Raw genomic sequence first — 13,388 nt, 5'->3', positions numbered from 1 at the left:
CACCCCTACTACCATCATCATTACCACTACCACCACCATCATTAAACTGCTATCATTACCATCACCCATACTAACATCATCATTACCACTACCACCACCATCATTAAACTGCTATCATTACCATCACCTACCACCATCATCATTACTACTACTACTACCACCATCATCATTAAACTGCTATCATTACCATCACCCCTACTACCATCATCATTACTACTACTACTACAACCACCATCATTAAACTGATATCATTACCATCACCCCTACTACTCCTCTGTAGCTCAGCTGGTAGAGCACGGCGCTTGTAACGCCAAGGTAGTGGGTTCGAACCCCGGGACCACCCATACACAAAAATGTATGCACGTATGACTGTAAGTCGCTTTGGATAAAAGCGTCTGCTAAATGACATATTATTATTATTATTATTACTACCATCATCATTACTACCACTACTACCACCACCATCATTAAACTGCTATCATTACCATCACCCCTACTACCATCATCATTACTACTACTACTACTACCACCATCATTAAACTGCTATCATTACCATCACCCCTACTACCATCATCATTACTACCACTACTACCACCACCATCATTAAACTGCTATCATTACCATCACCCCTACTACCATCATCATTACTACTACTACTACTACTACCACCATCATTAAACTGCTATCATTACCATCACCCCTACTACCATCATCATTACTACTACTACTACCACCATCATTAAACTGCTATCATTACCATCACCCCTACTACCATCATCATTACTACTACTACCACCACCATCATTAAACTGCTATCATTACCATCACCCCTACTACCATCATCATTACTACTACTACCACCACCACCATCATTAAACTGATACCATTACCATCACCCCTACTACCATCATCATTACTACTACTACTACCACCACCATCATTAAACTGCTATCATTACCATCACCCCTACTACCATCATCATTACTACTACTACCACCACCATCATTAAACTGATATCATTACCATCACCCCTACTACCATCATCATTTCTACTACTACCACCACCACCATCATTAAACTGCTATCATTACCATCACCCCTACTACCATCATCATTACTACTACTACTTCCACCACCATCATTAAACTGCTATCATTACCCTCACCCCTACTACCATCATCATTACTACTACTACTACTACTACCACCATCATTAAACTGCTATCATTACCATCACCCCTACTACCATCATCATTACTACTACTACTACCACCACCATCATTAAACTGCTATCATTACCATCACCCCTACTACCATCATCATTACTACTACTACTACCACCATCATTACTACTACTACTACCACCACCATCATTAAACTGCTATCATTACCATCACCCCTACTACCATCATCATTACCACTACCACCACCATCATTAAACTGCTATCATTACCATCACCCCTACTACCATCATCATTACTACTACTTCCACCACCATCATTAAACTGCTATCATTACCATCACCCCTACTACCATCATCATTACTACTACTACTACCACCATCATCATTAAACTGCTATCATTACCATCACCCCTAGTACCATCATCATTACTACTACTACTACCACCACCATCATTAAACTGCCATCATTACCATCACCCCTACTACCATCATCTTTACTACTACTACTACCACCACCATCATTAAACTGCTATCATTACCATCACCCCTACTACCATCATCATTACTACTACTACTACCACCACCATCATTAAACTGCTATCATTACCATCACACCTACTACCATCATCATTACTACTACTACTACCACCACCATCATTAAACTGCTATCATTACCATCACCCCTACTACCATCATCATTACTACTACTACTACCACCACCATCATTAAACTGCTATCATTACCATCACACCTACTACCATCATCATTACTACTACTACTACCACCACCATCATTAAACTGCTATCATTACCATCACCCCTACTACCATCATCATTACTACTACTACCACCACCATCATTAAACTGCTATCAATACCATCACCCCTACTACCATCATCATTACTACTACTACTACCAACACCATCATTAAACTGCTATCATTACCATCACCCTTACTACCATCATCATTACCACTACTACTACCACCACCATCATTAAACTGCTATCATTACCCTCACCCCTACTACCATCATCATTACTACTACTACTACTACTACCACCATCATTAAACTGCTATCATTACCATCACCCCTACTACCATCATCATTACTACTACTACTACCACCACCATCATTAAACTGCTATCATTACCATCACCCCTACTACCATCATCATTACTACTACTACTACCACCATCATTACTACTACTACTACCACCACCATCATTAAACTGCTATCATTACCATAACCCCTACTACCATCATCATTACCACTACCACCACCATCATTAAACTGCTATCATTACCATCACCCCTACTACCATCATCATTACTACTACTACTACCACCACCATCATTAAACTGCCATCATTACCATCACCCCTACTACCATCATCATTACTACTACTTCCACCACCATCATTAAACTGCTATCATTACCATCACCCCTACTACCATCATCATTACTACTACTACTACCACCATCATCATTAAACTGCTATCATTACCATCACCCCTAGTACCATCATCATTACTACTACTACTACCACCACCATCATTAAACTGCCATCATTACCATCACCCCTACTACCATCATCTTTACTACTACTACTACCACCACCATCATTAAACTGCTATCATTACCATCACCCCTACTACCATCATCATTACTACTACTACTACCACCACCATCATTAAACTGCTATCATTACCATCACACCTACTACCATCATCATTACTACTACTACTACCACCACCATCATTAAACTGCTATCATTACCATCACACCTACTACCATCATCATTACTACTACTACTACAACCACCATCATTAAACTGATATCATTACCATCACCCCTACTACTCCTCTGTAGCTCAGCTGGTAGAGCACGGCGCTTGTAACGCCAAGGTAGTGGGTTCGAACCCCGGGACCACCCATACACAAAAATGTATGCACGTATGACTGTAAGTCGCTTTGGATAAAAGCGTCTGCTAAATGACATATTATTATTATTATTATTACTACCATCATCATTACTACCACTACTACCACCACCATCATTAAACTGCTATCATTACCATCACCCCTACTACCATCATCATTACTACTACTACTACTACCACCATCATTAAACTGCTATCATTACCATCACCCCTACTACCATCATCATTACTACCACTACTACCACCACCATCATTAAACTGCTATCATTACCATCACCCCTACTACCATCATCATTACTACTACTACTACTACTACCACCATCATTAAACTGCTATCATTACCATCACCCCTACTACCATCATCATTACTACTACTACTACCACCATCATTAAACTGCTATCATTACCATCACCCCTACTACCATCATCATTACTACTACTACCACCACCATCATTAAACTGCTATCATTACCATCACCCCTACTACCATCATCATTACTACTACTACCACCACCACCATCATTGAACTGATACCATTACCATCACCCCTACTACCATCATCATTACTACTACTACTACCACCACCATCATTAAACTGCTATCATTACCATCACCCCTACTACCATCATCATTACTACTACTACCACCACCATCATTAAACTGATATCATTACCATCACCCCTACTACCATCATCATTTCTACTACTACCACCACCACCATCATTAAACTGCTATCATTACCATCACCCCTACTACCATCATCATTACTACTACTACTTCCACCACCATCATTAAACTGCTATCATTACCCTCACCCCTACTACCATCATCATTACTACTACTACTACTACTACCACCATCATTAAACTGCTATCATTACCATCACCCCTACTACCATCATCATTACTACTACTACTACCACCACCATCATTAAACTGCTATCATTACCATCACCCCTACTACCATCATCATTACTACTACTACTACCACCATCATTACTACTACTACTACCACCACCATCATTAAACTGCTATCATTACCATAACCCCTACTACCATCATCATTACCACTACCACCACCATCATTAAACTGCTATCATTACCATCACCCCTACTACCATCATCATTACTACTACTTCCACCACCATCATTAAACTGCTATCATTACCATCACCCCTACTACCATCATCATTACTACTACTACTACCACCATCATCATTAAACTGCTATCATTACCATCACCCCTAGTACCATCATCATTACTACTACTACTACCACCACCATCATTAAACTGCCATCATTACCATCACCCCTACTACCATCATCTTTACTACTACTACTACCACCACCATCATTAAACTGCTATCATTACCATCACCCCTACTACCATCATCATTACTACTACTACTACCACCACCATCATTAAACTGCTATCATTACCATCACACCTACTACCATCATCATTACTACTACTACTACCACCACCATCATTAAACTGCTATCATTACCATCACCCCTACTACCATCATCATTACTACTACTACTACCACCACCATCATTAAACTGCTATCATTACCATCACACCTACTACCATCATCATTACTACTACTACTACCACCACCATCATTAAACTGCTATCATTACCATCACCCCTACTACCATCATCATTACTACTACTACCACCACCATCATTAAACTGCTATCAATACCATCACCCCTACTACCATCATCATTACTACTACTACTACCAACACCATCATTAAACTGCTATCATTACCATCACCCTTACTACCATCATCATTACCACTACTACTACCACCACCATCATTAAACTGCTATCATTACCCTCACCCCTACTACCATCATCATTACTACTACTACTACTACTACCACCATCATTAAACTGCTATCATTACCATCACCCCTACTACCATCATCATTACTACTACTACTACCACCACCATCATTAAACTGCTATCATTACCATCACCCCTACTACCATCATCATTACTACTACTACTACCACCATCATTACTACTACTACTACCACCACCATCATTAAACTGCTATCATTACCATAACCCCTACTACCATCATCATTACCACTACCACCACCATCATTAAACTGCTATCATTACCATCACCCCTACTACCATCATCATTACTACTACTACTACCACCACCATCATTAAACTGCCATCATTACCATCACCCCTACTACCATCATCATTACTACTACTTCCACCACCATCATTAAACTGCTATCATTACCATCACCCCTACTACCATCATCATTACTACTACTACTACCACCATCATCATTAAACTGCTATCATTACCATCACCCCTAGTACCATCATCATTACTACTACTACTACCACCACCATCATTAAACTGCCATCATTACCATCACCCCTACTACCATCATCTTTACTACTACTACTACCACCACCATCATTAAACTGCTATCATTACCATCACCCCTACTACCATCATCATTACTACTACTACTACCACCACCATCATTAAACTGCTATCATTACCATCACACCTACTACCATCATCATTACTACTACTACTACCACCACCATCATTAAACTGCTATCATTACCATCACCCCTACTACCATCATCATTACTACTACTACTACCACCACCATCATTAAACTGCTATCATTACCATCACACCTACTACCATCATCATTACTACTACTACTACCACCACCATCATTAAACTGCTATCATTACCATCACCCCTACTACCATCATCATTACTACTACTACCACCACCATCATTAAACTGCTATCAATACCATCACCCCTACTACCATCATCATTACTACTACTACTACCAACACCATCATTAAACTGCTATCATTACCATCACCCTTACTACCATCATCATTACCACTACTACTACCACCACCATCATTAAACTGCTATCATTACCATCACCCCTACTACCATCATCATTACTACTACTACCACCACCATCATTAAACTGCTATCATTACCATCACCCCTACTACCATCATCATTACTACTACTACTACCATCACCATCATTAAACTGCTATCATTACCATCACCCCTACTACCATCATCATTACTACTACTACTACCACCACCATCATTAAACTGCTATCATTACCATCACCCCTACTACCATCATCATTACTACTACTACTACTACCACCACCATCATTAAACTGCTATCATTACCATCACCCCTACTACCATCATCATTACTACTACTACTACTACCACCACCATCATTAAACTGCTATCATTACCATCACCCCTACTACCATCATCATTACTACTACTACTACTACCACCACCATCATTAAACTGCCATCATTACCATCACCCCTACTACCATCATCTTTACTACTACTACTACCACTACCATCATTAAACTGCTATCATTACCATCACCCCTACTACCATCATCATTACTACTACTACTACCACCACCATCATTAAATTGCTATCATTACCATCACACCTACTACCATCATCATTACTACTACTACTACCACCACCATCATTAAACTGCTATCATTACCATCACCCCTACTACCATCATCATTACTACTACTACCACCACCATCATTAAACTGCTATCAATACCCTCACCCCTACTACCATCATCATTACTACTACTACTACCACCACCATCATTAAACTGCTATCATTACCATCACCCCTACTACCATCATCATTACCACTACTACTACCACCACCATCATTAAACTGCTATCATTACCATCACCCCTACTACCATCATCATTACTACTACTACCACCACCATCATTAAACTGCTATCATTACCATCACCCCTACTACCATCATCATTACTACTACTACTACCATCACCATCATTAAACTGCTATCATTACCATCACCCCTACTACCATCATCATTACTACTACTACTACCACCACCATCATTAAACTGCTATCAATACCATCTCCCCTACTACCATCATCATTACTACTACTACTACCACCACCATCATTAAACTGATATCATTACCATCACCCCTACTACCATCATCATTACTACTACTACTACCACCACCATCATTAAACTGCTATCATTACGATCACCCCTACTACCATCATCATTACTACTACTACTACCACCACCATCATTAAACTGCTATCATTACCATCACCCCTACTACCATCATCATTACTACTACTACTACTACCACCACCATCATTAAACTGCTATCATTACCATCACCCCTACTACCATCATCATTACTACTACTACTACTACCAGCACCATCATTAAACTGCTATCATTACCATCACCCCTACTACCATCATCATTACTACTACTACTACCACCACCATCATTAAACTGATATCATTACCATCACACCTACTACCATCATCATTACTACTACTACTACCACCACCATCATTAAACTGCTATCATTACCATCACCCCGACTACCATATTCATTACTACTACAACCACCACCATCATTAAACTGCTATCATTACCATCACCCCTACTACCATCATCTTTACTATTACTACTACCACCACCATCATTAAACTGCTATCATTACCATCACCCCTACTACCATCATCATTACTACTACTACTACCACCACCATCATTAAACTGATATCATTACCATCACCCCTACTACCATCATCATTACTACTACAACCACCATCACCATTAAACTGCTATCATTACCATCACCCCTACTACCATCATCATTACTACTACTACCACCACCATCATTAAACTGCTATCATTACCATCACCCCTACTACCATCATCATTACTACTACTACTACCACCATCATCATTAAACTGCTATCATTACCATCACCCCTAGTACCATCATCATTACTACTACTACTACCACCACCATCATTAAACTGCCATCATTACCATCACCCCTACTACCATCATCTTTACTACTACTACTACCACCACCATCATTAAACTGCTATCATTACCATCACCCCTACTACCATCATCATTACTACTACTACTACCACCACCATCATTAAACTGCTATCATTACCATCACACCTACTACCATCATCATTACTACTACTACTACCACCACCATCATTAAACTGCTATCATTACCATCACCCCTACTACCATCATCATTACTACTACTACCACCACCATCATTAAACTGCTATCAATACCATCACCCCTACTACCATCATCATTACTACTACTACTACCAACACCATCATTAAACTGCTATCATTACCATCACCCTTACTACCATCATCATTACCACTACTACTACCACCACCATCATTAAACTGCTATCATTACCATCACCCCTACTACCATCATCATTACTACTACTACCACCACCATCATTAAACTGCTATCATTACCATCACCCCTACTACCATCATCATTACTACTACTACTACCATCACCATCATTAAACTGCTATCATTACCATCACCCCTACTACCATCATCATTACTACTACTACTACCACCACCATCATTAAACTGCTATCATTACCATCACCCCTACTACCATCATCATTACTACTACTACTACTACTACCACCACCATCATTAAACTGCTATCATTACCATCACCCCTACTACCATCATCATTACTACTACTACTACTACCACCACCATCATTAAACTGCTATCATTACCATCACCCCTACTACCATCATCATTACTACTACTACTACTACCACCACCATCATTAAACTGCCATCATTACCATCACCCCTACTACCATCATCTTTACTACTACTACTACCACCACCATCATTAAACTGCTATCATTACCATCACCCCTACTACCATCATCATTACTACTACTACTACCACCACCATCATTAAATTGCTATCATTACCATCACACCTACTACCATCATCATTACTACTACTACTACCACCACCATCATTAAACTGCTATCATTACCATCACCCCTACTACCATCATCATTACTACTACTACCACCACCATCATTAAACTGCTATCAATACCCTCACCCCTACTACCATCATCATTACTACTACTACTACCACCACCATCATTAAACTGCTATCATTACCATCACCCCTACTACCATCATCATTACCACTACTACTACCACCACCATCATTAAACTGCTATCATTACCATCACCCCTACTACCATCATCATTACTACTACTACCACCACCATCATTAAACTGCTATCATTACCATCACCCCTACTACCATCATCATTACTACTACTACTACCATCACCATCATTAAACTGCTATCATTACCATCACCCCTACTACCATCATCATTACTACTACTACTACCACCACCATCATTAAACTGCTATCATTACCATCTCCCCTACTACCATCATCATTACTACTACTACTACCACCACCATCATTAAACTGATATCATTACCATCACCCCTACTACCATCATCATTACTACTACTACTACCACCACCATCATTAAACTGCTATCATTACGATCACCCCTACTACCATCATCATTACTACTACTACTACCACCACCATCATTAAACTGCTATCATTACCATCACCCCTACTACCATCATCATTACTACTACTACTACTACCACCACCATCATTAAACTGCTATCATTACCATCACCCCTACCACCATCATCATTACTACTACTACTACTACCACCACCATCATTAAACTGCTATCATTACCATCACCCCTACTACCATCATCATTACTACTACTACCACCACCACCATCATTAAACTGCTATCATTACCATCACCCCTACTACCATCATCATTACTACTACTACTACCACCACCATCATTAAACTGCCATCATTACCATCACCCCTACTACCATCATCATTACTACTACTACTACCACCACCATCATTAAACTGCTATCATTACCATGACCCCTACTACCATCATCATTACTACTACTACTACCACCACCATCATTAAACTGCTATCATTACCATGACCCCTACTACCATCATCATTACTACTACTACTACCACCACCATCATTAAACTGCTATCATTACCATCACCCCTACTACCATCATCATTACTACTACTACCACCACCATCATTAAACTGCTATCATTACCATCACCCCTACTACCATCATCATTACTACTACTACTACCACCACCATCATTAAACTGCTATCATTACCATCACCCCTACTACCATCATCATTACTACTACTACCACCACCATCATCATTAAACTGCTATCATTACCATCACCCCTACTACCATCATCATTACTACTACTACCACCACCATCATTATTAAACTGCTATCATTACCATCACCCCGACTACCATCATCATTACTACTACAACCACCATCACCATTAAACTGCTATCATTACCATCACCCCTACTACCATCATCTTTACTATTACTACTACCACCACCATCATTAAACTGCTATCATTACCATCACCCCTACTACCATCATCATTACTACTACTACTACCACCACCATCATTAAACTGCTATCATTACCATCACCCCTACTACCATCATCATTACTACTACTACTACCATCACCATCATTAAACTGCTATCATTACCATCACCCCTACTACCATCATCATTACTACTACTACTACCACCACCATCATTAAACTGCCATCATTACCATCACCCCTACTACCATCATCATTACTACTACTACTACCACCACCATCATTAAACTGCTATCATTACCATGACCCCTACTACCATCATCATTACTACTACTACTACTACCACCACCATCATTAAACTGCTATCATTACCATGACCCCTACTACCATCATCATTACTACTACTACTACCTCCACCATCATTAAACTGCTATCATTACCATCACCCCTACTACCATCATCATTACTACTACTACCACCACCACCATCATTAAACTGCTATCATTACCATCACCCCTACTACCATCATCATTACTACTACTACTACCACCACCATCATTAAACTGCCATCATTACCATCACCCCTACTACCATCATCATTACTACTACTACTACCACCACCATCATTAAACTGCTATCATTACCATGACCCCTACTACCATCATCATTACTACTACTACTACCACCACCATCATTAAACTGCTATCATTACCATGACCCCTACTACCATCATCATTACTACTACTACTACCACCACCATCATTAAACTGCTATCATTACCATCACCCCTACTACCATCATCATTACTACTACTACCACCACCATCATTAAACTGCTATCATTACCATCACCCCTACTACCATCATCATTACTACTACTACTACCACCACCATCATTAAACTGCTATCATTACCATCACCCCTACTACCATCATCATTACTACTACTACTACAACCACCATCATTAAACTACTATCATTACCATCGCCCCTACTACCATCATCATTACTACTACTACTACCACCACCATCATTAAACTGCCATCATTACCATCACCCCTACTACCATCATCATTACCACTACCACCACCATCATTAAACTGCTATCATTACCATCACCCCTACTACCATCATCATTACCACTACCACCACCATCATTAAACTGCTATCATTACCATCACCCATACTACCATCATCATTACCACTACCACCACCATCATTAAACTGCTATCATTACCATCACCCCTACCACCATCATCATTACTACTACTACTACCACCATCATCATTAAACTGCTATCATTACCATCACCCCTACTACCATCATCATTACTACTACTACTACCACCACCATCATTAAACTGATATCATTACCATCACCCCTACTACCATCATCATTACTACCACTACTACCACCACCATCATTAAACTGCTATCATTACCATCACCCCTACTACCATCATCATTACTACTACTACTACTACCACCATCATTAAACTGCTATCATTACCATCACCCCTACTACCATCATCATTGCTACTACTACTACCACCATCATTAAACTGCTATCATTACCATCACCCCTACTACCATCATCATTACTACTACTACCACCACCATCATTAAACTGCTATCATTACCATCACCCCTACTACCATCATCATTACTACTACTACTACTACTACCACCATCATTAAACTGCTATCATTACCATCACCCCTACTACCATCATAATTACTACTACTACTATTACCACCACCATCATTAAACTGCTATCATTACCATCACCCCTACTACCATCATCATTACTACTACTACTACCACCATCATTACTACTACTACTACCACCACCATCATTAAACTGCTATCATTACCATCACCCCTACTACCATCATCATTACCACTACCACCACCATCATTAAACTGCTATCATTACCATCACCCCTACTACCATCATCATTACTACTACTACTACTACTACTACCACCACCATCATTAAACTGCCATCATTACCATCACCCCTACTACCATCATCATTACTACTACTACCACCACCATCATTAAACTGCTATCATTACCATCACCCCTACTACCATCATCATTACTACTACTACTACCACCATCATCATTAAACTGCTATCATTACCATCACCCCTAGTACCATCATCATTACTACTACTACTACCACCACCATCATTAAACTGCCATCATTACCATCACCCCTACTACCATCATCTTTACTACTACTACTACCACCACCATCATTAAACTGCTATCATTACCATCACCCCTACTACCATCATCATTACTACTACTACTACCACCACCATCATTAAACTGCTATCATTACCATCACACCTACTACCATCATCATTACTACTACTACTACCACCACCATCATTAAACTGCTATCATTACCATCACCCCTACTACCATCATCATTACTACTACTACCACCACCATCATTAAACTGCTATCAATACCATCACCCCTACTACCATCATCATTACTACTACTACTACCAACACCATCATTAAACTGCTATCATTACCATCACCCCTACTACCATCATCATTACCACTACTACTACCACCACCATCATTAAACTGCTATCATTACCATCACCCCTACTACCATCATCATTACTACTACTACCACCACCATCATTAAACTGCTATCATTACCATCACCCCTACTACCATCATCATTACTACTACTACTACCATCACCATCATTAAACTGCTATCATTACCATCACCCCTACTACCATCATCATTACTACTACTACTACCACCACCATCATTAAACTGCTATCATTACCATCACCCCTACTACCATCATCATTACTACTACTACTACTACCAC

Source organism: Coregonus lavaretus (assembly GCF_964263955.1).
Source record: "Coregonus lavaretus genome assembly, chromosome: 1".
In the NCBI taxonomy this organism is placed as follows: domain Eukaryota; kingdom Metazoa; phylum Chordata; class Actinopteri; order Salmoniformes; family Salmonidae; genus Coregonus; species Coregonus lavaretus.
This window is presented reverse-complemented; position numbering follows the sequence as displayed.